Raw genomic sequence first — 25,971 nt, 5'->3', positions numbered from 1 at the left:
AATATCTGTGAGAGTAAAGGGGAGACATTTTTGGTGGGGTGGGAGGTTGAGGCAAATCGCCTGGCCGCTGATTATGTGCAGCCAGACACCAGGGCGGTTAGAAGAGTACAGCAGGGTGCGGTACACATCAGAGAAGCTTTGAAAACGAGTTTTGTGACTGGCCAGGCTACGGTGTGAAACTTCTGTTTGTTTCTCCTTGATGAACCCTCTGCCCCGGTTCACTCTACTTCCCTGTAAGCTAACCACCTTCCCCTCCCCCCTTCGAGCACCACTCACAGAGGCAATAAAGTCATTGTTACTTCACATTCATGCATTCTTTATTAATTCATCATACAACTAGGGGGATAACTGCCAAGGTAGCCCGGGAGTGGTGGGGGAGGAGGGAAGGACAAGGACACACTGCAGTTTAAAACTTTAACTCTTATTGAAGGCCAGCCTTTTGATGCTCGGGCAATCATCTGGGGTGGAGTGGCTGGGTAGCCGGAGGCCCCCCCACCGTGTTCTTGGGCGTCTGGGTGAGGAGGCTATGGAACTTGGGGAGGAGGGCTGTTGGTTACACAGGGGCTGTAGTGGCAGTCTCTGCTCTTGCTGCCTTTCCTGCAGCTCAACCATATGCTGGAGCATATCAGTTTGATGCTCCAGCAGTCGGAGCATCGATTCTTGACTTCTGTCAGCAAGCTGACGCCACCTATCCTCTTCAGCCCACCATTTGCTCTCTTCAGCCCACGATTCAGCCCGCCACCTCTCCTCTTGTTCATATTGTGCTTTTTTGCACTCTGACATTGACTGCCTCCACGCATTCTGCTGTGCTCTGTCAGCGTGGGAGGACATCCAGAGCTCCGAGAACATATCATCCCGAGTCCGCCATTTTCTCCTAATCTTCACTAGCCTCTGCAAAGGAGAAACATTTGCAGCTGGTGGAGGAGAAGGGAGAGGTGGTTAAAAAGACACATTTTAGAGAACAATGGGTACACTCTTTCACGTTAAATTTTGTTGTTTCCATTACACAGCACATGTGCTTTCATTACAAGGTCGCATTTTTCCTCTTATATTGAGGGCCTGCTGGTTTGGTGTGAGAGATCACTCACGCAGTGCCAGGCAACAGAATTCGGCTTGCAGGCAGCCATGGTAAGCCACAGTCTTTTGGCTTTTTTAACCTTCTTAACATGTGGGAATGGTTTCAAACAGCAGCACCCTCATTTCCCATAGCAAGTACCCCTTGGGTTGGCCATTTAAAATGGGTTTGCAATGTAAAAGGAGGGGCTGCGGTTTCCAGGTTAACATACAGCACAAACCCAACAACCCCCCCCACACACACCCAATTTTCTGGGATGATCACTTCACCCCTCCCCCCCACCGCGTGGCTAACAGCTGGGAACATTTCTGTTCAGCCGAGCAGGAATGGGCACCTCTGAATGTCCCCTTAATGAAATCACCCCATTTCAACCAGGTGACCCTGAATGATATCACTCTCCTGAGGATAACAAAGAGAGATAAGGAATGGATGTTGTCTGCATGCCGGCAAACACTGGAACCATACGCTGCCATGCTTTGTTATGCAATGATTCCAGACTACGTGCTACTGGCCTGGTGTGGTAAAGTGTCCTAGCACTGATTCGTCTCCCCATATGGCAAGCAGATCCTGTACCTCCCGTTCTGTCCATGCTGGAGCTCTTTTGCGATCCTGGGACTCCATCATGGTTACCTGTGCTGATGAGATCTGCGTGGTCACCTGTGCTCTCCATGCTGGGCAAACAGGAAATGAAATTCAAAAGTTCGCGGGGCTTTTCCTGTCTACTTGGACAGTGCATCTGAGTTGAGAGTGCTGTCCAGAGCGCTCACAATGAAGCACTGTGGGATAGCTCCCGGAAGCCAAAATCGTCGAATTCCGTCCACACTACCCCAAATCCGACCCAGAAAGGCCGATTTCAGCGCTAATCCCCTCGTCAGAGGTAGAGTAAAGAAACCGGTTTAAAGGGCCCTTTAAGTCAAAAAAAGGGCTTTGTCGTGTGGACATGTCCAGGTTTAATTCGATTTAACGCTGCTAAATTCGACCAAAACTCATAGTGTAGACCAGGCCTTAGTCTAGCTGTTAGGTTTCATAAACCAGAAGCCCTGACAGTCCAAGCCAAGAGTATGAAAGAAAACAACCACTGGATTACTCTTCTGAAAACATGAAATTTGCAGCCACACTACACAGTTGCTGGAGAATCAGTGCCACTCGGGAGCAAAACTTATATATTTTTTTTTCTCTGTGGGGTGGGGGTGGTGGTGGTAAATATTAGAAAACAATATAGATATTATGCTAAGGAATTGTTCATGTCTGCCTTGTCATTCTTTCTGTCCATGAACAATGGGACATCCTTTCCCTGCAGATTACATAAAGTGAAGAACTTTAAATTCTTATTCTGTGAAAAATTTCAGATAAATTAACATTGTTGGATTACACCAGACCTTTTTAGTTTATTGATTTATGAATTGTATACTGAGAGATTTTTGTCAGAAAACCTGCTCTTTCAGTCATGGGAGTCTAGAATATTTTATTTGTCTTATGTGGTGCCTTAATGGGCTTGCATCATCTAACATATAAAGCACAGCAATATATGCAATGAGAATTTTATACATCAGCATGGAATGATGAATTTTAACTGTGTGCCTGATTCTGATCTCAGATTGGTGTAAGTCTGGAATGACTTCAGTGGAGTTATTCCAAACTTACACCAAACAGAATTATGTATGTTTAAAATTAGCGTAAAAACTAGACCCATACAAAGAAGCTGGGAAGTCTTATACCAGGTAATACAACTTACTCTGGGAAGCAATTTCTATTCGTAATTGTCAGTAAAATAATTTTTTTTAATGTGATTTCGCATGCTGAGCCATGCTGACCCTGCATAGTCTAATATGACAACTATTTGTGACCACACTTACCACAGAATACATTTTTGTTTCTGTGCATTTTGCTCTGTATGTCAGAGCAGGGTAATCTAGTGATTAATCTCACATCAGAGCAATTTTCCTCTGGGGAAAGCAATAACAATGTCTAATTGATCTTTAATTGTGCTGATCAGTAACATAGCTGGAAATCTGGCACTAATAATTAGAACTGGCGGGAGGACAATAGTTCCATTTTTGTGACAATTTTTTCAGAGAAATGGAAATTTCCATTTTCAGCTCAAAACCTGGGGGAGACGGGCTCTGCCTGAATCAGAGATGTTCATTACACATCACTCTGAATTAGGCAGAGCAGGGACCTTAATCTCTCCAGCATCTCAGGGTAGTGTCCTAAACAACAGGCTATAGAGTGAGAGAGGCTGGCTCTGTCTCTTTGTGAAAATTTTGTGAAAAATGAAGCATTTCACAGAGATGTATCAACAAAGTGTATTTCAGTGAAATTTTATTTAGTCAAGAAAGTTCCAACCAGCTCTAGAAATAAACTTTTCTAAATGAACAGTCTGCCAGAAACTTTCACATTTTACTATTCCTCATCCCAAAAGCAGTTAACTACAGGCTTGATCTTGCAGCATATATTCATATAAACTATCCCATTGGGATTAATCATGTGGATAAGAGCTTCAGCATTTGGCCCTCTTGTGTAAAGTGTCTGTACTGTAATGATACCGAAATAGGAGTTACTAGTGATGGTAGATCCATACAAATGAATATTGCCTATATTTTGGGAAACGCTATATCAATGCAGGTTTAAAAATGGAAAAAAATTAGATGATTTTATGCTGAGTTTACCTTTATGAAAATATAATATACTGGCTGTACCATACTGCATGGAACTTGGATAGAGGAACAAAAGTTATAGGAAGGAAGAGTTTGGAAAAGGCACCAGTTTGTCAGTCTATGCATACATGGCTTGAATGCTAGCTGCAATTGTCTAAACAATTGTCTGTTTAGTTTTAGAAACATGGAGTCCTCTGAATTTATTACCTAGCAGATGACACATGAAACACTCCACCCTCTTAGCAATAAGTGTTGGTCCTGATGGGGAATGTTAAATGGGTTCTGTTGATTCACTGAGGCAGGTGGCCTGTTTCCCCATCTGGATAGAAGGGGGTATGAGTGATTGACTAGGAGAGAGAAGGTCTAGAGTTTTGTTTTGAGAAGCCCTGAATTAGAAAGCCTAAGAACAGCCAAGCCTGGAGAGAAAGCATAAGCTGAACTTTATTTTTGTCGACTTCCTCCTCAATAAAGCTAAATCCCAAGAATGGGTAAGTTTGTGTCTCTGCACAATGGGTGGATTTTGTTTTAGAGGAGGTGAGGAAGGAAGTTTCTTTATAGTAAAATTTGAATGTCTATTGAAATCTGTTATAAATGTTGATAATGACAAAAATGACACTTATTCTCCATTTGTTACCTATCAGGAACCAATTGTAAATTATTATTTGGTGCTTGATTTTAAAATGTGTTAAAGGCATATGCTGCTTATATCCAATTTTTTGAGATATCACTGAAGTATTGTTTAGTGTGAACTTAGGAAACTTTTCTGAGGAGTGTAAAATAACCATCAGAAAAGTGAAAGGTTAATACCAGACTTGAGGTTGCCAGTGTTAAACTCCTAGCCAGAGCACTCATCGTGAGATTGGCTTTTCTATGTACCATATATTCACCAAGTTGAAATAGATGATGGATTCATTTAATGGTCATCTTGCAGTGTGTCAGGATATTGACTGTATTTTGAGGTATAAAGAAGTTAATGAAATTAATTTAAGTGAATGATCACTAAGCTTATTTTAATTATAATTAGCACACTGGAGATCTTGAGAAATTCAAGCCTAATTATGCTTTCCGGTAAGTTGTTGTTAAACTGCCACCATTTCATATTGCTATTATGTTTTGGAAATCTACCTCCAAAATACATTGTAGAGAAAAGAAAGTAGAGGATGGAATAACTGTCCTGGAAACCCATATGGTATGGCTTTTCCTTCTCCTCTGATCCTGGAGCTAACTGTCACGACTGGGATGTGACAGTCTGATCTAGTGATCGGGGCAGGAGTCGGGAGTCAAGCTGGGTCTGATACAAGGTCAGAGTCTGACACAGGCTAGAGGGCAAACTGACATTAGGTGTCAGAAAGCAGGCATGTTCAGGTTAACAAAAAATCAGAGTCTGATAGGCCAGAGGGCAGCCAAGAATCAGGTGTCAGGAGTCAGGCAGGGTCAGGTTACCAGGAGATCAGCAGCAGGCAGTAGGAGCAGATATTGCAGGAGAAGCCGTTCAAAGGAGGGAGGACCCAGTTTCACGGACAACTTTCTGTTCCTGTGCTGGGTTTAAATAAAAACTGTGAACCAGTCAGGATACCCAGGATTTTGCCAATCAGATTCCAGAACTGGGGTCCTCTGTCAGTGTTCAGCTCCTATTCTGACAATAGTTAGCGGGTCACTGGATGGCAGGTTGCAAGCTCTGAAGAGCCCAGTCAGCCATGGTTCAAGACCCATAATCACTGACACTAAACATAAGAATCTAAGAACGGCCATACTGGGTCAGACCAAAGATCCATCTAGCCCAGTATCCTGTCTTCTGACAGTGGCCAAAGCCAAGTGCTTCAGAGGGAATGAACAGAACAGGTAATTGAGTAATCCATCCCCTGTTGTCCACTCCCAGGTTCTGGTAAATGGAGGTTAGAGGGACACTCAGAGCATGTGTTGCATTCCTGTCCACCCTGGTGAATAGCCATCGATGGACCTATCTTCCCAGAAATTAACTAGCTCTTTTTTGAATTCTGTTATAGTTTTGGCCTTCACAACATCCCCTGGCAAAGAGTTCCACAGGTTGACTGTGTTGTGTGAAGAAATACTTACTTTTGTTTGTTTTAAACCTACTGCCTGTTAAACCTGGCACAAGTTAGAACATCCACAAGGTTTCTCCAACTTGTGCTGTCTGGAACAGCATCGTAGGGAATGTTATGCTGGCTCAAAATCACCAGAGTGTAGTGTGTTCCAGTCCCTGCTACTTTGACTCCTGTTGCTTCACTCCATGTTGCATGGGCCAGGGATGGGGAGGCATGCCCTCCATGTAAAGGAAAAGGGAGGATGGGGGTGTCAAACAGGCTGGCTCTGCTGCCTTTATTCCACTGGGATTCCTGTACAACAGCTCTCCCTTTAAGAAAACTTTTGATCCCTTTGTGCTGCTGTAATGTGTAAATTGGAGTTACTCTATAACTTGCCCTTCTCCTGAGGACCATATGTGGACTGTATCATTTTCATTTGCTTTTAGCATCTATGCAGTCAATGGAATATTAGTAATGGGGATAGACAGATTTGTCTGGCAACTTAAGTTTTAAATGTATTTCCTCATCTTCAAAGCTTAAATCTGCAAGGCCAGAAACATTGACATAGTCTTCCAGTCGTAGCTGGTGTGGTCAAAAGTAGTGATGATCATATTTAGCTCTTCTATGAGGAGCTCCTCTGCTGTGATGCCAACCGTTAACAGTATCCTGGTCAGAGAATGGTATGAAGTGCTCTGTAACAGGTGTTCCATTCACTGCTCTTGCACCTCTTTGCATCCATGTTGGGGAAGGTAGTTTTCACAGTATAGGGTGTCCTTTGCTGCCTGTTGCTTGTTTTGCAATAGCCTTTCTTCTGGTAACTTGCCTGGGTTTACCACAAGAGCCAATTCTACTCCCTGTGGCTACTTCACCCCTTCCTAATCTCTTTCTAGACTCCTTACTACAGGACAGGATCCCGGTGCTTCCTCTCCTCCCCACCCTCTGAGGCTTCCTCTTGGTCCTGACCACCTCTCTCCTTCCCCTGCAGGCTCCTCCTGCTTTCAGCCTCTTGTCTGTATAGTGCTGACCCTACCCTTCCTCAGCTGGGCTTTATTCTCAATTAACCTTGGCCTTCTGTCTCTCAGGTGACACCCGGTAACCTAACTGGGCTCTGAGGCCCTTGTTAACTCTGTCTGGGCTGGAATGGGTGCACATCCCAGCACATCCTCTATGCTTTGCCAAGCAAGAAGGGTGTTTAAGGGTGTGTGTGTGTGTGTGTGTGTGTGTGTGTGTGTGTGTGTGTGTGTGTGTTTAGAAACAAGAACAAGAAACATGGATTGGGGGGTTTGCTGCTGGACAAACTCTAGTGTATGTGATTTATGTTAGACTAATCCACCTCTGTTTGCTTGGCAGGGGTTAGGGGATTTATGCCCCCGATGGTCTGGTGGAATTGAGATTAGTTCACATTTTATTTAGGAGCTTAACTTTTAGCATGCTGGATATAATCCTGGCCCTATTGAAATTAGTGGCAAAACTCTTATTGACTTCAGTAGTCCTAGGATTTCACCCATTAGAAAATATAGACGTATGTACCTAATAAGGCACCATTGGAAAATCATCTGCATTAAGATAGAGGGGTGTGCAGTTTCAAAACTGAGTCAATATTTCTAATGCCACTAGATGGTGCTAACTTATTTTATATATGCAAAAACACCGAGCTGAGTGATTTTTCCCTTCTTAAAAAACAATGTGATTTAAACAGAACACCTAGCATTTTTCAGGTGTTGGTTTTCCTGTCCTCTCTTTATTGCCCTTCCCCCTCACAAATTCAGTTCCATTGCTCTTCCATGTATGACAGTGGGCAAGAGTATGTGCCACACCCACAACAGTTAAGTTAGTGATCTGTGGTTAGCCAACTTTCTGGTTTTTATTGGATCTTTTATAGCGGAGCCATTTTTCAGACTCATTGTGACGGGTTGGATCACAGAACCCCCCTTGGGAGCCGCCACCTGATGTGCCAAGACTACTTCTGCCCCTGCTTTTCTGCCCTGTCAGCTTAGGACTTCAGTGCCCTGCCTGGTTTGAGCCAGACTCACTAGCCTGCTGCAAACCCAGACCCAGGTCTGAATCACATCCCCTAACAGCTGTAGGTTTACCTGAAAGTAGCTTACAGAAGTGTACCTGTCTTTAACACTCAGATGCCCAACTCCCAATGGGGTCTAAACCCAAATAAATCCGTTTTACCCTGTATAAAGCTTATAGAGGGTAAACTCATAAATTGTTCGCCCTCTATAACACTGATAGAGAGAGATGCATAGCTGTTTGCCTATCCAGGTATTAACACATACTCTGAGTTAATTAATAAATAAAAAGTGATTTTGTTAAATACAGAAAGTAGGATTTAAATGGTTCCAAGTAGTAACAGACAGAACAAAGCAAGTCACCAAGCAAAATAAACTAAAACACGCAAATCTATGTCTAATCAAACTGAATACAGATAAGATCCTCACCAGTTCCAGAATGCTCCCTTATACAGACTAATCTCCTTTTAGCCTGGGTCCAATAATCACTCACACCCCTTGCAGTCACTGTCCTTTGTTCCAGTTTCTTTCAGGTATCCTCTGGGGGGTGGAGAGGCTCTCTCTTTAGCCAGCTGAAGACAAAATGGAGGGGTCTCCCACGGGCTTAAATAGACTTTCTCTTGTGGGTGGAGCCGCCCTCCCCTCTCCTATGCAAAGTCCAGCTCCAAGATGGAGTTTTGGAGTCACCTGGGCAAGTCACATGTCCATGCATGACTGAGTTCCTTACCAGCCAAGCCACATTCCTGGGAAAGCCCAGATGTTTGTTGGTGTCTCCAAGTTCATTGCTGGCTTAAGTGTTTTCAGATTGGGCACTTACTGAGAATAGTCTTTTCTCAGGAAGCTGACCAACTGCTTCGCTACAGCCTGCTTAGAATCAAACAAGTATGCAGCCAATATTCATAACTTCGAATACAAAAATGATACATGCACACAAATAGGATTAATAGATTCAGTAGATCATAACCTTTACAGAGATATGTTACATGGCATATGTAGTTATAAAACACATTCTAGTTATGTTTCATATATATACATTCATATGCATATTTCCATAAACTCTTATGGGCGGTACTGTCACACTCATTTTCTCAAACTCACTAAAGACCCCCTACTAATGGGCAAGATCCCTCAACAGTGCTTCAGATGACATGGGATAGCAAATTGTATGTAAATTGACTCACTGCAGAATTTACTCTAGTTACTCCCCTTGATTTATTCTAGGTCAGGTGAAAGCAGCCACACTGCATAATAACACTCGAACTGCTGGGTCCATTCCAGTGCTGCACTCACTTGGTGGGTCACTAGGACTTCTGGGGGGGATATCCTCATAGTTCTAAGCTGAGATGCTCTCTGGATTCTTTCCTGGAGGATTGTCGAGGAGCTTGTTTGTCCTTTCTAGGCTCTCAGGAGGAATTGTGGTAAGGTGCTGGAGGACTATCAAATGGTGATAGGTCTGTGTCCATGCTACAGAATGGTCACATTAACAATTGATGAGTTGTGATGGCTGCACTTATAGGTGAAGATCACTTGAATTATAGGTAGCCTGTACTCCCTCTTGGGCCAGTCAGCTACTGTTAAAAGCACTTCCACAATGGAGTTAATGGTTTTTATATGTAGATGGGATTTGCCTTAGTGGCTGTATTAGCAGCTGATGTGTTGTACTAAGGTGAGCTTTAGTTTATATGCCCTGTCAGGCCAGCCAACTCAAGTTAAAAACACAACCACACTCATGTTAAGGGTTTTTGTGTGTGGACAGGATTTAAGTCAGGGAAATACTCAAGTTTATAACTTGAGTTCACTCTGCAGTGAAGATCAACCTTTAGTTTAAGGAAACTTTTGGTTCACGTGTGAAGCTGACATTTCATCCTCTCCCCTTTGTCCCCATGAGTTCCAGCTAAAGGCTTGTGATATATAATGTTCTGTGTTGGCTAGAAAACATTTCAGGATAGAATGTCATCATTTAATTATGAATTTCTCTCCTTATTGAGGGGTTTGTTTATTTTTTTAAATATAAATGTTAGTATTTATTCTAGATCCTGCCCACGGTGATCAGGGAAGATGTAAACCAAGGAGAGCAAGAATGAGCTATCTCATGACCTGCAGATTATTGAAAAGGTCAAAAAAAAAAAAAAAGCCCAGCACTCTAAGTCATACAGCTTGTGATGCATTAAAATTCAGATACCTTAGTTTTCTGATAAAGATTTATAGTAGACCAAAATGAGGCAGGACATGAATGCTTTTTCATGACAAATATTGTAGAGGATAGTAAACAATACAAATGTAATGAATTCTTGGTGTCTTTATCACCTTTGGCTGTTATACTGTCCACTCTCAGCAGTCCTCTCAATCAGGCTCAGCGTGGGTTGTGACTTAAATGGAAGATCTTTTTGGATGCTTCAGGAAAGAGGTTGTAGAAGTTACTCCTGGGGGAATTCTTCACCAAAAAATTTAAAAAATCTGCTCATAATATTTTAAAATTCTGCATATTTTATTTGTCAAGATAATACTATATTATCATGCTAGTTTCAATTATTTTGGTAATTTCTTTCAAAATACCTGTCAGCAACTATGTATGTAACAGTACAAGCAACAAAACATTTTCCCCCAGGAGTAGAGAGTTAAAAAACTCCTATGACAATCCAGTTCCTGTTTCTCTTCCCTCTCCCCCACCAGGTCCCAGCTGGGTGGGACAGACCCTCCTCCCAAAGCCCAGTTGCAGGGCTTCCCCCCAAGCCCAGACACCCATACTCCTTCCCCCCTGAGCCAGCTATGGGGCATCCCCCAGCCCAGACTTGCTTACCCCCTCCCTCCCAGAGCCCAGCTGTGGGGTTCCTCCCAGCCCAGGGACCCACACTCCCTCTACCCCCTAGAGCTCAGGGATCCAGTGGGAGAAACAGCCTGATGCGGGGTCCTAGGCTTGTATGCATACCGGGGGTTTTCCTGCATACCGCCTCCTTCCTTCAGGGTATTCTGGAAACTGCAGCTGCCGGGAACCCTCCAGCTCCTTCTCCCACTCCCCTGCAACAGTGTCTTCTATCTGGAAGCTGGGATGCAGCAGCCCCTAGTGGCAGCCAGCAGCTCTGCAGCCCATTTGTGTGAGGTGGAAAAAAAAATGTTGTGCAGAACATAAATTCTGCTCAAATTCTGCCTTGCGCAGTAACACAGAATTCTACCGGGAGTAAGAGGTGGTGGTGGTGATGATTCAGTTAGTGACACACTTCTGAGCCTGCTGCCCCTGTATAGTTTTGGGGGTACTATATTGCAGACGATAGGTGTTTTTTGATTGAGAAATAAAAGCTATGGGACCTTAATCTCAGGATCCTGGTAAGGTTCCAGTTGTGGTAGTTAAGTATTACCTTCCTAAATAGTTACCTATTATCTATTTGTATGGCAAGAGTAACCAGAGGCTCCAGTCAGGATTAGGGCTTCACAGGGCCAGGTGCAGAACAAATGCATAGTAAGAGGCAGTCCCCTGACCTGAAAGGCTTACAATCCATTTATGACAAGATGTAACAAATAGGCAGTTGATGGGGATGGGGATAGGGAACAGAGGAGAGGTTTTCAGTGGTATGAACATTTGGCTATATAGTTTATTTTGTGCACTTTGCAGCTTTTGAATTTTGTTAAACATATAAATAAACAAGGAAAATCAATCCCTTCTGGCTACCAGTCTAGCCATCATCAATTGACAGTTTCCAGTAGGCATCAGAGTGGAATTAGATCTTGAGGAGGAATTTGAAGGACAGAGTAGGGTAGTGCTATATAGACTAGTCCAGGTAGACTGCTCCATGGATTGGGGATGGCATGGAAGAAAACAGGAAGGTGCTTGTGGAAGAAGTGGATAAATTGGTGTTAGAGTGAAGGGGCTGGCCTGGGGGTAACATAAGATGAAAGAATGGATAAAATGGAGATCATGTTGTGAAGGGCCTTAAAGGAAAGGGTAAGAAGCTTGTATTAGATGAGGTACAGAATAGGTAGTCAGTGGAAGGACTTGAAGAACGGGGACATGGTCCAAACAATGGTTAAGGAAGATGTTCTTAGTAGTAGTATTTTAAATTTTGATGGGCATTGTGAAGGTCAGAGTAAGAAACTGCAGTAGTTAACAGAGGATGCACGACAGCTTCAGGGGTGTGAATAGTAGGGAAAAAATGGATCTAGGAGATACAATGAACAAACTGGCGGCAAATTTATGAGGGAGTCAATGGTGGCAGTTGCCTGAGTGAGAGTCAATGAAAATGGAGTTGTTCTTTTTGGCTAAGAAGATGGTAGAAGAAAAGAAGCAGGAAGGTGAATTTGTAATTGAGGACATCTGTGGTCATGGGACTTCTCTAGAGTCTTTCAGCAAGATAGGAGCTGTATTGGAGGAAGGAGATGTTGGAAGTGAGTCACAGCTGGGGTTGCTGTGAGTGAGAGGAATGAAAGAGTTGAAGGTGAAGGAGAGCACAGAGTGGATGGACTCAGTGACTGAGATGACAGACTAGAACATAGGAATGGCCATGCTGGGTCAGACCAATGGTCCATTTAGCCCAGTATCCTGTCTTCTGACAGTGGCCAGTGCCAAATGCTTCAGAGGGAATGGACAGAACAGGGCAATTTAGAATGATTCATCCCCTCACAGCTTCTGGCAGCTGAAGGTTTAGGAACATCCACAGCATGGGGTTACATCCCTTACCATCTTGGCTAATAGCTATAGATGGACCTAACCTCCAAGAATCCATATATATACTTTTGGCCTTCACAACATCCCCTGGCAATGAGTTCCACAGGTTTACTGTGAATTATGTGAAGTATTTCCCTACATTTGTTTTAAATCTGCTGCCTATTCTTTTCATCGGGTGACCTTTAGTTCTTGTGTTTTTTGAAAGAGTATATAATACTTCCCTATTTACTTTTTCCACACTATTCCTGGTTTTATAGACCTCTATCATATCTCCCCTTAGTCATCTCTTTTCTAAACTGAACAGTCCGAGTCTTTTAAATCTCTCCTCATATGGAAGCCATTCCATACCCCCTAAACATTTTTGTTGCCTTTCTCTGCACCTTTTCTAATTCTAATATATCTTTTTTGTGATGGGGTGACCAGAACTGTGAACAGTATTCAAAGTGTGGGCATACCATGGATTTATATAGAGGTATTATGATATTTTCAATCTTATTATCTATCCCTTTCTTAGTAATTCCTAATATTCTGTTAGCTTTTTTGACTGCTGCTGTACACTGAATGGATGTTTTCAGAGAACTATCCACAGTGACTCCAAGATTTTTTTCTTGAGTGGCAAGAGCTAATTTAGACCCCATCATTTTGTATGTATAGTTGGGATTATTTTTTTCCACTATATATTACTTTGCACTTATGAACATTGAATTTCATCTGCCATTTTGTTGCCCAGTCAGCCAGTTTAGTGATATCCCTTCGTAATTCAGTCAGCTTTGGATTTACCTATATTGAGTAATTTTGTATTGTCTGCAAATTTTGCCACCTCACTGTTTACCTCTTTTTCAAGATAATGTGTGGCGATGTTGAAAAGCACCTGTTCAAGTACAGATCTCTAGGGGATCCCACTATTCACTTCTCTCCATTGTGAAATTGATAATATATTCCTATCCTTTTTTTTTCTGTCTTCTATTCAGCTCATGATCATGAGGACCTTCCCCACTTAGCACACGCGCTGCTTTTCTGGGCATGCACTAAACAGCCCCAAGGCTCTGAATTGGTTCAAGCTATATATATATATAATATAATATAATAAAATTTATTGAAGTCTATGGAACAACTTGCCAGAGTGAAGTTACTGATGTGTGCAAGGCAAGCCTTTGCAGGTTAACAGCTTTGATTTGCTGAAATTGTTCAAATGATCATACTGTCTTTTAACTTGACAAAAGTAATCAGCATTTTTTGGTTAATGTGTGCATTAGGTTGCATCATTTAATGTCTTATTAGCATTAGCATTATGTTTTACTGCTTTCTGGCTCTGTATTTTAATGCAACGATATTATCACACTGCAGAGGGCACTAATGGTGCACATGAACAGCTGTTGAGTGAATCTGCAACTGTAGTTGGGCATAAATAGGACAATGTATGTCCGCAAGTATATGTTTATTCATTCATTAGTGGGTCTATTGATGCTAAGGGCTTGGTGCAACAATGGTATCTGACCAAATAGCAATCTCATCCTGTACTACAAAGGTTTATCTACTTTAAAGTTTCTTAAAAGAATATAGCAAAGGAAAAGAGAAAATTAACAATGTTAACGGGAACAGTTCATTGTCATTATGCATCTTTCTTTCAGGCATCTGACAGTTTCAGATGCCATTGTCTATGTGAACTGGTGAATTATTGTTTTAACACTTGAATGACTGACCAACTGTCAAACTTCATAAGATTATTGCTTTTTGTATTTGAGGCACATACTCAAGAACACACTTGATACATATTCTGACATACCTGCAATGAAACAGTTTGTTTCTGTGTCCAGATGTGTCATTGACTTGCTCTTTGACCTTGGGCAGCTCAGTTTCTCTAGACCTGTCAAAGAAGCATGAATGCTGGTAACGTGATTTGGCATTTTATAAGTGAAAATCATTTTGGAGAGACTGTAGTCTCTCCAGTTAATGTAGTGTTTTTATTAGTAGGCTGTTACTGACCCCCTCTCTATTTTCATCCAAACTCTGACAATCCACCTGAAAAAATCAGTGCTTTTATGCTAGATTAGCTATTTTTTTGCTTCTGTGAAATAAACTGGGAAATTGCTCCTCTGATTTAGGGGTTTCAAAGTAAGAGAAATTTGCACTTGTCTGAATTTTGCCAAAAATATTCTGTTGCATGATAACTCAAAAGGGGTTTGATCTGTGAACTCAGAATGGGATTTAATCTGTTGGCCTTGGTAAGGACTAGTGCCTTGACGCTTTCTGAAATATTGGTAGATATTTTTTTTTAGTTGTTTAAGGTTTACATAAATCTCAGCTTTTCACCAGACCCAGTTTGGTCACTGTTAGACCTGGACAGGACACTGTGCATTATAACTCTCATGTTTGTATGAGAACATTAAAATAAATGACCTGGTCCAATTCTGCACCCGATCAAAAAAAACTCAAGGTGCATGATCAGCTACAAATGTGTGGTTGTACACTATATACTTTATTTTGGTATGTCACTTTCCTTAAATTAAAGGATATTCAAACATTTATATTGTTTATAGACTCACCACTTATAAATGTAGTTTTAAATTTGAATATTAGAGCTTGTTGGAGAAAGGCAATTCACAGAGGTTTTCAATATTTTGAAATTTGTTTTGGGGTTGATTTGACAAAAACTGAAATTCTCCACAAAAGGAAAAGCCCTGGGGTTCCCAATTCTGGAGCAGTCCATCTGGCTGGCTGCCCCCAGGACAGTGGACCATAGAAGCCCCTTTGGTATCTGTGGTTGTGGATGCTGGAATCCCTAGTGTCCCTGACTCCAGGACAGTTTGCCAGGATGACTGTACTAGAGCCATGGACGCTGGGGTCTCTACCTGCCTGCCAGGTGAACTGGTAGGAAACCAGGCAGGTGTCTGTGGGATGTGGAAAGTGTTCAGAACCCTGCCTGATTTCTGGACGAACTTAGTTGAAATTAGTCTGTGGAACACTTTGATTTGGAGAAATTACTAAATTCCAATGAAAAGCCATTTCATTGGAATTTTCAGTCTGCATTTTCTGTTTATTATCACTGTTATGGTACTGCCTAGAAAGCACAGTCAAGGATCATAGTAGGTAGGAAGGTTTTTATACCAGCAAGTACCAAAAAGAGTCCCTCCACCTGTTATGGGATGTCTGTATTTGTGTGTGTATATATAGATATGCATGTGTGGGTGTATGTAAATAGTTAAAAGATGAGAAGCAAGTAGATGGAATTCAAGATTATATAGCATAGTTCCTGGGCTTTGTAGATCCAATAAAACTTGTGTACTGCAAATGGCTTCCTCTGTGCAGCTATTTATGTCAGCTCATGATTGATACAGAATGATCTAGATCACTTGGTTAACTGAGCAGAAGCAAACAATGTGTGGTGTAATATAGCCAAATATAAAGTTATACATTTAGGAACAAAGAATGTAGACCATATAGGATGGGGCCTCTATCCTGGGAAACAGTGACTCTGAAAAGAAGTTGGAAGTGATGGTGCATGGTCAGCTGAACATGAGCTTCCAGTGCAATGCTGTGGCCAAAAAGACTAATGATATATAAAAAGGGAATATTTGAGTAGGAGTAGGGAAGCTATGTTACCTTTCTATTTGGCACTGATACAGCCACTCCTTCAATACTATGTCCACTTGTGGTGTCTGCAGTTCAAGAAGGATACTGATAAATAGGAGAGGATTCAGAGAAGTGCCACACGAATGATTATTGAAGCATTGAAAAACAAGCCTTATAGTGATAGATTAAGCTCCTTGAGTCTGTTTCATTTCTCAAAGAGACGGTTCAGAGGCAACTTGAACACAGTTCAGATGCACCTACATGGGGGACAGAAATTTGATAGAGAGTTCTTCAATCTAGCATATAAAAGGTATAACAAGACCCAAAGGCTGGACATTGAAACTAGACAAATTGACTAGAAATGGGGTGCATTTTTTTTAATAGTGAGGATAATTAATCATTGGAACAATTCAATAAGAGTTGGGGTGGATTCTCTGTCACTTACAATTTTTAAATAAAGCTTTGATATTTTTTTCCTAAAAGATACGCTCTATTTCAAACAAAAAATAATTCAGGGAACTCCTGTTTATACAGGACATCAGACCAGATTATTACAATGGTTCCTTCTGTCCTTACAATCTATGAATCGATGAACTCTATGAACATGGTGTTAATAGTGCGATTTATCTTGTACAACTCTGCACAAATACTTAAAGATCAGTACATTCCAGGTATAGCCACTGTCAATTTGACATTTGTGTGAGCTGGATTCCTTGGTGATATTTGAAGTTTTAGCTGTGCGAATTGCTGTTTAGACTTACAGATTGGATGGCACATGGTTGTGTTTTTTTATACCATGTTACAGACTTGAGATTTAACGGGGCTTTAGTACTCTTTGCTCTGGTCTACATTGTAAAATCACACTGTGTTTTCACCAGTTCAGGATCAATCACATTTTAATTGGGTCCTCCAGTATGGTAGTATTTACACTGTAGATAGAACTATCGTGTATATTTATGTTCCTATGTTTTATTTCTGACCTCTTACTGAAGTCACAGTTCAGCAAGATGCTCTTAAACGCATGCCTAATTTTAAGTAGGAATTGTTCTATTGAAGTCAAAGGGATCAGTCACATAGTTAAAGGTAGGACTGTGCTTAAATATCTTGCTATATATGGTATAACAGTGTACATGCAGACTATGGTATATAAAAATAATTTTCCATTACCATGTCTAATCTTAGATTTCCTATTCCTGTGCATTTTCTGTTCTATATAAGTTCTTCTACTACCCTTATCACTGTAGTGTCTGAGCACCTTCCAGTAGTACATTAAGTGATGTGACTAACATCTGTGACATATAGTTTATTTTCTCTCTCATCCTTTCCCTGGTGGGGAAAATTGTATGTGTTTTGGTAGGACTCTTTTTGAAAAAATAATACGCACATGTTGCCATGTGTTTGGGAAGGAAGGCAAGGTGAAAGCAGTGCACCTCGCACTTGGAGAGGAAGGTGGTGAGGCTTGTGGAACTTCCTAGTTCCTGTGGGAGTTTGTTCCACATTCTGGGACCAGCCCTCCATAAAGCGCCTGCACAGATGGTCTTGTAGTAGAAAGTTCCATTGTGTCCGAGGAGTGTTGCTGTCAACAAGTCTTCATCTTTGAGTATTAGGCAATCTTTTGGAAATGCTGTACTCGGGCCTTTAAGGTCCATGAAGATAAAGGCCAAGACTTTTCCTGTCACTGGATATTACATGAGAAGCCAGTGTTACGAGTGGTGGTCAGGTTTAATGTGCCCACAGAAGCCCGTGTTGCTGAGGAGACATGCTACCACATTCGGAATTACTTGGAGTTTCCTAGGGGCTGATGGCTTTGTGCCCAGATATATCACAATTAGAACTGGTTGAAAATTTTCTGAAAGAACAGTTTTCTGCCAGAAAATGATGATTTGATGGAATCAAAATAAAAGCTTTGACAGAAACCAGGCAGGCTGGACAGCTAGTTTCTCGCCAGCCCACCTGGCTCCCCAGTGTACCAGTCTCCCAGGCTGAGTGCTGGGTAGATGGGTGGGCTGGCTGGCTCCCAGGCTGTCTAGCTACCCAGGCTGCTTGTCTGGTGAGTGGGCTGCCCGGCCAGGCAGCCCCAGGGAGGCTGGGTGCCAGGCAATTCAGCAACCCGCTAAGTGGGAAGTCAGGTAGTCCTCCAGGTAGGCTGGCATGAAGGTGGGGTGAGCATTTTGTTTTGGAAACACCAAAACATTGTAGCAGTGGCAATGCTTGTTTCTGAAACAAAATATTGCTGAGTTTATGTTCATGAAAAATTGAGTTTTTTGCTTTGTCCTGATTTGGGATTAATTTTTTTTCCAAAAATTCTAGATATTTTGCAGACCAGCTTCCCAGCTGCAATGCTGTAGTCCAGATGGTAGGTGATGAAGGCATGTGTAACTGAGGACAGGTTATCACTCACCAGAATGGGATGTGGTCTCCAAGCCAGAGAGTGCAGAAAATATTATTCATGGATGCTACTGTGTGAGAGTTTAGTATCAGTAATAACTCCAGGAGCATTCCTAAACCTACAGCCTGAATTGACCATTTTTGGATGTGTGCCTTGAACCAAATGAGACTGCACTGTGGCAGCCAACTCTTCAAAGTGCTTTCCTCCTCCCATCAGTATTTTCTCCAGCCTACCTGGTACATCTAGCACCTATTATCGTGGTGTCTAAACACTCCTCCTGCTGGCATACTCCAAGCATTTCTAGCCCTTCTTACCTGGGGTGAAAGCTTTTTTAAAATATATATATTTACAATCAAAGAGGTGCACAAGATGATTGCATACTTTTTCTGATGTCCTTTTCTAATATTAGATTCCAAAAAAGGCTAAACACACATTTACAAACTTATTTCCAGGCTTCTCTATATCTTATATAAGGTTTATTTTATACATTTGGTTCCTGACAGCCAGTCATAAAACTCACAGCATTTACTATCCAAATAGTTCCTAACTAATCATTTTTACTAACCTATCTGCTTACATTCCACTTTTTGTCCTTCTTCCAAAAAGCATTCATTACTGTGAATATTTTCTCACTAGGTACATTGTTGCCTGTCCTGTTGTTGTATATAAATGAAAATTCCTATACATTGACAACAATTGGTGCTATTTAAGATATATATTTTAAATGTTTTTTTTTAAATCACACTCCCCTGTTTTGAATCCTGTCCCTGTTTCCCTATCATTCATTGCAGCTTTCTGATAAGTTTATCATGAGACTCTGTTAACATATTACTTCAGCTAATCATAAAAGCCACTTTTTAAACATTTCTTGTCAGGATGGAATATCAAAAAGGTTCTCCTACATGTAACCATGTTAATCAATACCCTACATGAGGGCCAACATGAGGTGGCAGGTACATTCTCAATGAGTTGGCAATATTCAAATGTCAAATGGGTCCAGTCTATATTTGCTTATTATTCTTATTTTACACAACTTCTAGCACCTTAGCACTGAGCACATGAAGTTGAGATGAATAGAATTTAATGCAAAGAAATCTCCTAAATGTGCTTCCACAACTCCAGTTACCTCAGAGGTTTGTCCAACTGGTAAAGAGTGGAAAGGACACTGTATTGACTATGCCAATATCACAAGTGTGATGTTTATTGTTGCTTATACTTCAGCAGCTGAAATTGACTTTCCCCATCAGTAATGGTTGTTGCATAAGAAATAGACCACATCAGATCATTGAAAACCTGGTAGAGAAATTGTACACATCTTGCTTCTGGTAAGAAATAATTTTAAGATTCTTGGGTCACAAATTTTTGAAATTGGGTGTCTAAAGTTAGGCTCCTTCAGTAAATAAAAGTGGCCTGACTTACAGAGGTGCTGAGCACCCACAATTCCCACTGAGTTAACTAGGAATATATCTGAATATGAGCTTCAGGCTATGACCTCAAGAGAGGCATAATTGTTTGTTTCCATAGTAGTAGTAATAGCATGCATTTTTAGAAAGGAGTGATGATTGCCTAAAGCTATCACTTCCCCTTAATAAACACTCAGCAAAACATTTACAGGAGTTCCATGGTGAAAATGGTTCTTTGTCTAGCTAAAATATACATGAAACCTGGATCTTGCTGACCTACACTGGACAATATGCATACAAGATTTTCAGGATGGCCGTATTATCGTTGGGCTTAAATGCCACATCCCAAATTCTGCCTTCTTCGATAAGTCATCTGTCTGACATGTTGGCTAGCCCAATGGAGGAAGCCATCTGCTCTTCCAGTGAGCATTCTAAGTCTTGTAAGCTTCTGGGCCTCTTTGTTTGGATGTTTGCATTTCTTCAGCCCCTACACTCATGTATATTTGTTATACCCAGAAGTGGTAAATTTAGATTCAGAATTTTATTGAATCAGATCATTTTTGTGCCTTATTCTAGCTGAAATTTGTGAGTTTATCTGTTTCTAATGAAATGTCAGGTTACTTTCTGTTAGAGAATGAGGTACCATCTTAGGAACTGTGGCTCTCAGTACTGTGCTCAGACCTTTTAAGTGCTAATCCTGGCTCTGACACTTATTCTCTCTGTGGCTCGGTTTCTCTTATGTAAAATTGGAAAAGTAGCGTCCTGCCTCGCAAGGGTGTTGGTAGGATGCAGAACAGTAGTTAATATATGTAAAGTACTAAGTGCTAGGAATTTGTTACTCAGATACCACAGCAAAGGGCAACTCATAAATGCAGACAATAAGATGATTATTTGTTGTTTTGATTCCAGACAAAGGAAGATTAACATTTCAGTTCATTAGAAATCAGCTTCAAAAGCTTTGATATAGATATACTTTTCCGTTTTTAAATCAGCATGTAACTTTTCCATGGTGAACAGATCAAATACTTTCAAAATAATAGTGCTTCATGTAAATTTTTTGTTTAAAATAGGGGCCAAACAAAACTTCCAATCCATATACAGTAATTTTGTAATTAATGTGGAGGTTGAATCCGCTGCAACAAGAGACGCTGAATATTTAAGTCCTGGCATATGAAATGCAAGAGAAATATCTAGATCCAGGTGATTGCAGTCTTTTATCTCTTGTCTCCATATTAGGAATCCTGATTTTCTTTACACTGCTCTGAAAATTAAATTTTTACACTTACTTTAACACCCTTTACAGAGTCAGAATGGTGTAAAATGCCCTTTGAGTACATGCGACTCAATCCCAGACAGTTCCTGAATGGGTGAGCTGTGTCATAGATCTTTACACCCTTCTCATGTTGGCAAGTCTCACCCCAAAGAATACTGAATCAAAGTGTGTGAAGCGAACACCATGTTGATATAACCAGATCTTATTTCAGGACAAGAAACTGCTGATGCTGACCAAAGTAAAATGTTTAGTTGAGTTTGCAGACCAGGGAGGATTTTTTTGTTTGTTTGTTTGTTTTGCCAAAATAGCTGCTATCACTTTGGCTGGGAAGAAACAGTGAGTCATGACTGTTAAGCGAACATAACAACAACAATATTGGGTCAAACCAATGGGCCATTCTAGCCCAGTATCCTGTCTCTGATAGTGGCCAGTGCCAGATGCTTCAGAGGGAATGAACAGAACAGGGCAATTTAGAGTAATTCATCCCCGTTGTCCAGTCCCAGCTTCTGGAACTTGGCAATTTAGGGACATCAAGAGCATGCATCCATGACCTTCTTGGCTAACAGCCATTGATGGACCTATCCTCCATGAATTTAACTAATTCTTTTTTGAACCCAGTTATACTTTTGGCCTTCACTACATCCCATGGCAGAGGGATTTTTAACTTGATATATTAAGAGCAGTGTGAGTATGTGTGTACCACTTCTTTAAAAATGGTATCAAGAAGCCAGGATTGGGACTGAAAGATTCTAGGCAATGGCTGTACACAAAAGCAGAGCAGTGATAAAGTAGCTTTAAAGATTATACTGTCTGTCTTTTTCTAATCAATGTCTTTGTTCAGTGTTAGAAGAAAGCTACTCCTTCTGTAATCCTTTCCCACTGGTGCATACGAGTGTCTATAGACAATGTTATACAAACTAGTGGATAGAGCACAGGACTGGGAGACAGGAAACCTGAATAGTTCTGACTTTGCCTATGCTCACACCGTAATTTAGGGCTGATCTACAGTACCGCGGTAAATCGATCTAATTTACGCAACTTCAGTTATGTGAATAACATAACTGAAGTCGACGTAATTATATCCACTTACCACGGTGGCTACACTGCACTGTGTCTACGGAAGAGCGTTCTCCCATTGACTTCCCTTACGCTTCTCGGGAAGGTAGAGTACACAAATAGATGGGAGAGCACTCTCCCATCGATTTAGCATGTCTTCACCAGACCCGCTAAATCGACATTCGCTGCATCGATTCTAGCAGTGACAATCTACCGATAAGTGTCAACATGCCCTTAATATCAGTCATTTAACTTCTCTCTTCCTCATTTCTCCTGACTGTAAAATGGGAATGATATCTGTGCACTTATGTAACACACTTTGAGATCTATGGCTGACTGGTAGAATGTGATAAATAATGAAAGTGTTAATAACATTTGTCATATGACTCCTTAGTTATTTAAGTTGTTGTTGTGTTGGTCTGACAGTGTATTTGACATTAACAAACTTCTTTGTAGCTGTTGGCCTCTGTTTTGTTTTGTTTTGTTAAATAAGGCAACATTCCCATTAAATCTAATAGGGGGTTGCTTGCATCAGGACTGCAGAATTGGGCCCAAAGTGTACATGCTTTAAATCCTTATAAATGTTCATAGGGAAAAAAAGAGTGTACATGTGGTGAAAAGTGAAAACCTTGTTCTAAATGAAATAAATCAGTCGTTTTTGTGTCTCCCCCTCTGGAGTGGCTAAAGGCATTCATTCATATTATGGACTAATGGGCTGCAAAAATTTCTGTGTAATGACAGAATTTTGTTTCTGGCAGTTTGACAGAATTCTGCTATTTTGGGGAAGGCTGCAGGGGTAACCTTAACATAAAAGTAAGGTCAACTCCAGTCAAATCATTTTTAGTAACTGAAAGATTGTGATGGTTGCCTGGCAACCACATCAGTTATAAACCAGTGTTCCCAGGTGGCTTGGGAGACTTCAGGATTCTCACTAAACATATTTTTCTTGTTGTGTTTTGGGAAGGTTCTTTTTCCAAAGGGATTCCAGCATGAGGAGATTCAACTGTTAGCACCTTGACCATATCTATTGTTACGCACAATTAAAAGTAGGTTTAAGATACACAGACTTTAACTGCACTTGAAGTGGAAACTTAAAATATTTCTTCTGATTTAAGTAGGAAGAGACGTGGGCCTGGCATAAGTCCACTGACTTCTTACTTTAGCCCCTCCTTTCCCATAGATCAAAGGAACTGTGGCAGCTGCAACTCCCCCTGTTCCTCCCATCCAAAGCTGTAGTTCTGTGCCTGGGATGGTTCACAGTTTGGCTGGCACACAGGTAACTTTGTGGGACTGAATCATACTCTGTGCGGTCTGATTTTCAGAGGAGCAAGCCTCTACTGAGGACATGCAAATGGTGATTTTTCAGGAGCACATAAATCTAGGTGGATTTTCACTGGAACATAAAAATGCACCTCTCTGACTCCAGGACTATCCTCTTGCCAAACTTCAAATGTTAGAGCTCTTCAAAGAAATAGGAAAAATTTTAACATTGGAACAGTCACCTGTTTTCCTAGATTCACTTTCATAAACAGCTGATAAGCTTTTGCTGAAAATTTCTGAGTAAACAAATAATCGGCCTGAGTACAAGAACAAGCATGAAAATTTTAGCTCATGATCAAAATGTAGCAAAGTTAAAAGCAACTGAATACAGGGCCTTATAATGGAAAGTATTAGGCAACCTTACCTATTGGTGTTACTACAGCCTCACTGGCATTATGCAGAATACATTATTTTTACATTGACAAATTTTGATATTTTGTTTATTATTTCCTGGGCACTAACTCTAACACAACAGTGACATGCTTCATAAAGGTACTGCTTCAAGATAAATATCCCAAGTTTCCCCTCCCTTAAAGCATTTCTTTCAACAGAAAGCGCATATTTTCAATGATGATCTCATCACATCCCAGATGGGACCCATCTTATACAGATTCCTCAATAAGGTGTACAAGCACCATGGAGGGGGCGAGGGGAGGGGGAAGTAAAGCTTAGTAGGTGTATGGGAGGAGATGATGGCTTTAATTGGTTGTATCTAACAACTGTTATCCTATTTCTTCTTGTGAGTGCTCCTATCCCTCTGGAGGGCACCCCTCTCCTCATACACAGCACTGATGTGTGCTGAGAAGACAACCATCAGATGTACATGGTCACTCAGAGTCAGCAGATAAGGAACCTTCTGCTGGGTACTCTCACTTCTGTTGCCCCAGCTTCTCTGGGAGACATGTAGTGAAGCTGGCCATGCTGGTGCCGGTTGAGAACATGATTTTTCTGATGGCTGAACCGATGCCTGCTCTCTTCCCTGCTCTTACTGATGGTGATCACTTGATGATTTGCTGGCACAGAAGTCTTGGCGGTTGCATAGGTGAGACTACATTGACAATGACCCATTACCTGTGGGCAACTGGAACTGAATAACAATCTTTCTTCTTGAGCCCTGGTTTCTGGGCTCATGTCATTACCCTTATCCCCTTGCTTCCCACTCTTGCATCTCTCTCCTATCCTTTCCCTAGTCATGCCTCTTCTCCTACTCGTATCCAGTCTAATCATATCTAATATCTAAACTACTCTATTATATCTGTCTGATCTCCCCTCTTCCTCATCATTCAGTCTCCAAAAGCCACAACAAAGTTTGAAAAATGACCGTGGTGACATTATTTCTAGATAGTTATACAACAGGATGGAAAATGCTTTTGAATTTGCCAGCACTTCTGTGGAATTTCTCCTCCTATTTTTGACCTAATTTGAACATCAGTGTATGGTATGTAAGAAAGTGATATTCCAACTGTTAGTGTCTGCACCTGAAACCTTCAATATATCTTTCATGTTTCTTCTGAACCCATGTAAGGTAACGCTACTGTATAAACTGAGATAAGTTCTTAGTAGTTTTTTAATCTGGTTACAGTCAGTTTCTTAATTGTGTCACAGTTGTGCAGTTTAACCACCAGAAACCTGTTTTCAGATGTCTACCTTTAGTAACTGGGCAAGGGCTAGCTCAGTAGTTTGAGCATTAGCCTGCTAAACCCAAGGTTATGAGTTCAATCCTTGAGGGGGCCATTTAGGGATCTGGGGCAAAAATCTGTCTGGGGATGGGTCCTGCTTTGAGCAGCAGGTTGGACTAGATGACCTTCTGAGGTCCCTTCCAACCCTGATATTCTTTGAATGCAGATTGTCCTCTTGGAGTATCTTAAAGTATAGTCAAACAAGCATCCTAATTTGACTGACAATTTGAACAGTTTAATTTGCTATTCCATTTGGCCGTTGGGTACCTTAGATTAAGGTAACATGCTCAAGACTCCAAGTGGGAATGTTTTGAATTTTGTATTAGTATACTGTGCAGCGCTAGCTGAAAACATTTAATCAAAAATTCTCTGTTAGTAATTTGCCATATAAATATATATATTTTGTTTCACTAAGGGTATCTTGTAGAACAGGTGTTCTCAAACTGGGGGTCGCGAGGTTATTACATGGGGGATCGCAAGCTGTCAGCCTCCACACCAAACCCCGCTTTGCCTCCAGCATTTATAATGGTGTTAAATATATTAAAAAGTGTTTTTAATTTATTAGGGGGGTCGCACAGAGGCTTGCTATGTGAAAGGGGTCATCAGCACAAAAGTTTGAGAACCACTGTTGTAGAAGATTCAATTCAAAATAGTTTGAATATGAATCAACTACCACTAAATGATCTACCTTCAAAATATAAGGTGAGTTAATGGATTTTGTCATGATCTTGTCTGGTACTTGTTGAAGATATGATGGTTCTTAGACTGCTGTAAAACAATGAATATTTCAAAACTATATGAACAATATTTTTTGTGTTCATAC

General features: G+C 41.1%; 2 long non-coding RNA genes across 2 annotated transcripts in view; one reads left to right on the top strand and one right to left on the bottom strand.

Moving 5' to 3' along the window:
- Positions 1–25,971, top strand: part of LOC135983155 (uncharacterized) — a 56,291-nt gene that overhangs the window by 18,172 nt on the left and 12,148 nt on the right. The window lies entirely within an intron of this gene.
- LOC135983154 (uncharacterized) lies at positions 299–8,434 on the bottom strand. The gene is made up of 2 exons (XR_010600675.1): positions 8,225–8,434; positions 299–914 (listed from the first exon to the last, which is right to left on the bottom strand). It is a non-coding gene; the product is annotated as an uncharacterized LOC135983154 (long non-coding RNA).

The sequence above is a fragment of the Chrysemys picta genome, chromosome 4 (genome assembly GCF_011386835.1).
Source record: "Chrysemys picta bellii isolate R12L10 chromosome 4, ASM1138683v2, whole genome shotgun sequence".
In the NCBI taxonomy this organism is placed as follows: Eukaryota; Metazoa; Chordata; order Testudines; family Emydidae; genus Chrysemys; species Chrysemys picta.
This window is presented reverse-complemented; position numbering and strand designations above follow the sequence as displayed.